The sequence below is a fragment of the Etheostoma cragini genome, chromosome 2, assembly GCF_013103735.1.
Source record: "Etheostoma cragini isolate CJK2018 chromosome 2, CSU_Ecrag_1.0, whole genome shotgun sequence".
NCBI lineage: Eukaryota > Metazoa > Chordata > Actinopteri > Perciformes > Percidae > Etheostoma > Etheostoma cragini.
The window spans coordinates 21,289,240-21,293,991 of NC_048408.1; positions in this window are offsets into that span (position 1 = coordinate 21,289,240).

A 4,752-nucleotide genomic window follows, 5' to 3' on the forward strand; every position below is an offset into this window, starting at 1 on the left:
CTTCAGGGCTCTCTCTCTCTTTCTCTCCCTCTCTCTCTCTCTCTCTCTCTCTCTCTCTCTCTCTCTGTTTTTCCTCAATTCACTTCAGCTTTTTTATTTCAGCTGTCGCCTCCGTTCTCTAAGCTCCTCCAGCGACAGAGTATAGCGCAGTGTGACCAGTGTAGGAACACTGCACACAACATCTAGGCTTTATATCGCAACACTCCTTGGAGATTCACCACGAGTTGTCTCATAATGCAAAAGCACCCCGATCTCCCCCGATGGGGATATCTGCTCCCCTTCATCCCTATGCTCATCGTTCTCCTGGCTCACCTTTGATGTTCAGTCTCAGTGGAGCGCAGGGACTTGGAGAGCAAATAAAAAACTAATAAAATATTATCATGCAAGCCTTTCCCCCTCACTTCCCTTGCATCACACCACAACCGCTTCACTCAAGCTCATATACGCCATGTCACATTGCTCATTCAGTGTTATATGTTTAACTGTGTTAGTGGATGTTTTAGAGGGGGGTGCGCATCACAGCAGCAACCTGTGTGTGACACATAGAGAGAGAGTGTGTGTATATGTCAAACAGCATGAAAGTGATATAGCCATTAGCCCACCCTAAACGCTTTACAACCCCACGCCCCCCGTTCCGAAATGACTCAGGTGCGGCGGGGGAGAGAGGAAAATCCCAATTTGCGTAATTTTCGCACTCGACTGTTGATTTATTGCCCCCGTTTTATGTAAGCCAGCCGCACGTTTACAGCGCCCGCACATACACAAACATACACACACAATCGTACACGCACCCACACACACACCTGTGCAAACGACATCACTTGACTGTCGATCCCTTCATTGATCTTTCCACTGTGCTTTGAACAGGGTAGGAGCCCATATATCCTTAATTGTGGTCTTAAAAGACGAATCAAAGACAGAGGCTTCAAAGTGCAGGGATCTTGTAAGGGGATCAGGCAATAACAACCACAAGAGGGGAATATACCTGTTTGAACTGCAAGCTTAGATAATACCCCGACACTTGACACTTGAAAGCTTCAAAAGCAGATTATTTTTTTATGCAAATGAACTAAGTGTGTTATGCATATATTTTTTTTGATCAAAACTTTGGATATTTCATATTTGTGGGACAACTGGAATACTGTATTGGCCACCTTCTGTATGGAAGAACACCCTTGAACTCCTAACAGACTAAATTATATTGCTTTATTTGTTTTATTTAAAGAAAAAAACATGATATTGCGTTAAATGGGGGGTCTTTTGTATCGGAGAAATGTATATGTGATTTGATCAAATTTAAAGGTTGTCAAATATGGGATTTTGACTTGTAGCTAGCACCAACAAAATATTAAATTTGACCACACTTCTTCATTCATGCAATATTATTTGTTCAGATCTGCTTTACTTGTTGTGGTCAAATATGTTGGATTTAGATTGTCGTTTGATCTAAGCAGTGGCACAGGGGAACATGTTCCATCTTACATGGCATTGATTTTCGCGCATACACGCGGTCGCGCACACAAACGTACACGCGCACGCAGCTGCCCCCTCCCCTGAGAATTGCGTTGATAAATGAGTTGAAGGTGCAGAGGTGTTTGTGTGGTCGCTATACGCAGGTCATTTTATACTCGTGTCGATTTCTCCAGCATGACAGGAAGACAGAGGTAGTGTGGGCATATGTGGTTTTCAAAAAAGCTGGTGTGCTCTTCTATTTATATAGGCTATGTTATGTGGGGATATACGTACTGGTTGTGTGAATAGGTTTGTAAGACAGACACACTTAATAGTGGCGTGATTCTCCCTCTTTCCCTTGTTTTATTAGTATTTATAACCAGTAAAAAACAATCCCTTATTTTTAAAGGGGACAGGATCGATCAGAATTGCCGCAGGCTGATCAGATCCTCACGCATTTGATATCGATCAGGCCACGTGAAGATGTCAACTACAATGCCACATTTCCACAAATGGTGCGAGTTCCCAGGGTCACATGCCTTGCTTTAAAATATATTTCTGTTGGTTTATTGCCTTGTTTGTGACACGGGAAAGAGAGTGAATCCAACCATAGCCACTATAACAGTCATCGAGGAGGAGGAGGATGAGGGCCCCCAGGGTCATACCCCCCTCACACACACACACACACACACACACACACACACACACACACACACACACACACAGAAATTATAACCTAATCGAATGCCTGGATAATGGAATAACTGAATAGGCCTAAATAGCCTAGAGGTTATTAATGTAAGTGGTTTCCAAACAAGGGTCTGGTAAACTCTTAGGGACCTTAAAAACAGGATTCAGAGGCCCCTATCAAAATGTAGGCTGGTTAAATTTCATCTATATTTAATCTATATTAGAAAATGCATAAGAATCAGAGATTTACTCTCACTACTTGCCCCCAAATAGGTCTTGGATTAAAAAATCAACCAAAAGGGCCTTTTTCCCTTATTGGAAGCACTGTTATCAAATGGGGGTGTGCAGGACCTAATGTGTTTCTGCTGGGAGGAAAATGCAGACAGTTATTATTATTATCTTTATTAATTTTATTACTATTATTTTTTTTTACTTAGGCTATAGAGTAGGTTATAGGCTATTTCAAAACTGTGAGTGCATTGATATTGTTTTATAAAACAAAAAGTCTTATTATTTCTTCCACCACTGTTGATAATATGACGCTAAAATATGATCTCCAGTTGATTAATTACACTTTAGATGTACTCTATCAACTATAAGTCATTAGTCCTATAAGGCCATACAGGTCTTGCCATATCATGTTACTGAATGTAATGTGTGGCCTCCTGTCAGTTTACTGTTTAAATTCTACTCATGTAAACTGGTTGAATAGAGGCCACTGTTTATCTTGGACTACCTTCTTGTTTATAATTGTCCGCTGTTGAAATTAATCGCTCACTCTCACTCTCACTCACTGAAGCATCAATTCCTCTCCACTAGCACTTTGCACGGACACTTTGCTCCCTTATTGAACAAACTGTTATCAAATGGGGGTGTGCAGTACCTAATGTGTTTTTTCTTGGAGCGCTTTAGCCTAAATAGGCACTTGAAATCAGAGCTGTTGTCAAGAACTTAATCAACTCCAAGTCAAGTCGGAGTCCAGAATAAGCCAAGACCGAGTCCTGTTCAACACCATAATCTGCAATAGTGTCTTTCTAATGCTATTGTAGAAATTAAGGAGTCACATGGATGGACAGAAATGATTTATCTATAAACAAGATTGTTCTATTGTTGGCATAGCATCCAATGTACAAGAAACTAATCAGTGCTTAGAATTAAGGCTTGAGGACCTTTACAGGTTTCTACAGGTACGTTAACTGAAATCCCTAAGGTATGCAACTTTTCTGCATCAACAGCTACACCTAGGTTTATGTTGAGTTTTTTCACTTACAGTATCCCAACAATGTTCCAACTGGCCTGCATGAAAGGAAAATCTGCGATTGTTTAATACTGTGATGATAGGACTTGCGATAAATAAACCAAATATTGAAGTGTGCATATTTTACTATACATTTCCTGTCACAGCCAGGTTGTATTTAAACTCAGAACTGGTAATAATTGAATGTTTTAAATATAGCTAGGCATCTCCATCAGTCACCCAATTAGGGAGCCTATTGTTTTAATAGGTTGTTAATCTTGTTTGGATTGTGACCAAAATAAAATCAAAGTAACAAATTAAGGGCTTAATAGCTTCATATTCAGCCATTTAAAGGGTTTAGGTGTACCAAGAGGGTTTGATAGTCATTGTTTGATCTGTTTTAAACTTTTGGCTAAATGGGGCTCATATGGTTACACTGATCCACCGTGCTTCATGTGTGAACAGGTGACAGGCCCATCTATTAGACTTCTCCCCTTTATTCTCTCAGCATCAAAGTCATAAGAAAAGCCCCATCAGGTTAACATTAGTCTTACAAGTAAAAACTTAAATGAGGAGTTCATCTTTGATATTTGTTTGATATCTGCTCTCCATTTGCTCCTTTGATCCTGAACTTCCCACTGGAAATGTGATGCCACACTGACCATCAATGGAAAATGAAGATTGACTAATGTTGACATCATTAGTCCCTTATAATTTCCCTAATGTAAACCAAGATGGTTGATAATAGATTTACTTAGGCTTAATTCAATTTTGAGGTGATTTTTACTTGAGTATTTCAATTTTATGATACTTTACTTCTACTTTACCATGTTTGAGGAGGAAATGTGGTAGCCTACTTTTTACTCTATTACATTTATCTGACAGCCGTTATTACTATTATTATTATTAATGTTTTTTACTTAGGCTATAGAGTAGGCTATAGGCTATTTTAAAGCTGTGAGTCTATTGATATTGTTTTATAAACAAAAAGTCAAATTACTTCTTCCACCACTGTTGATAATATGACGGTAAAATATGATCTCCAGTTGATTAATTAAACTTTAGGATTGATGTAGCCTATCAACTGAAGTCATTAGGGCTATTTTGCCATACAGGTCTAGCCATACATCACGTTACTGAATTTAATGTGTAGCCTCATGTCAGTGTATTCGTAAAATTCTGCTAATGTAAACTGGTTATCTTGGACTGCATTCTTGTTTATAATGGTCCACGGTTGAAATTAATCACTCACTCTCACTCTCACTCAGTGGAGCATCAATTCCTCTCCACTGGCACTTACCTCTCTGCCTCAGCATCAACAGTGCCCGCACTTCTCGCGATGAGAGCAAGTAAACGCGATAGGTTTGTCCTGA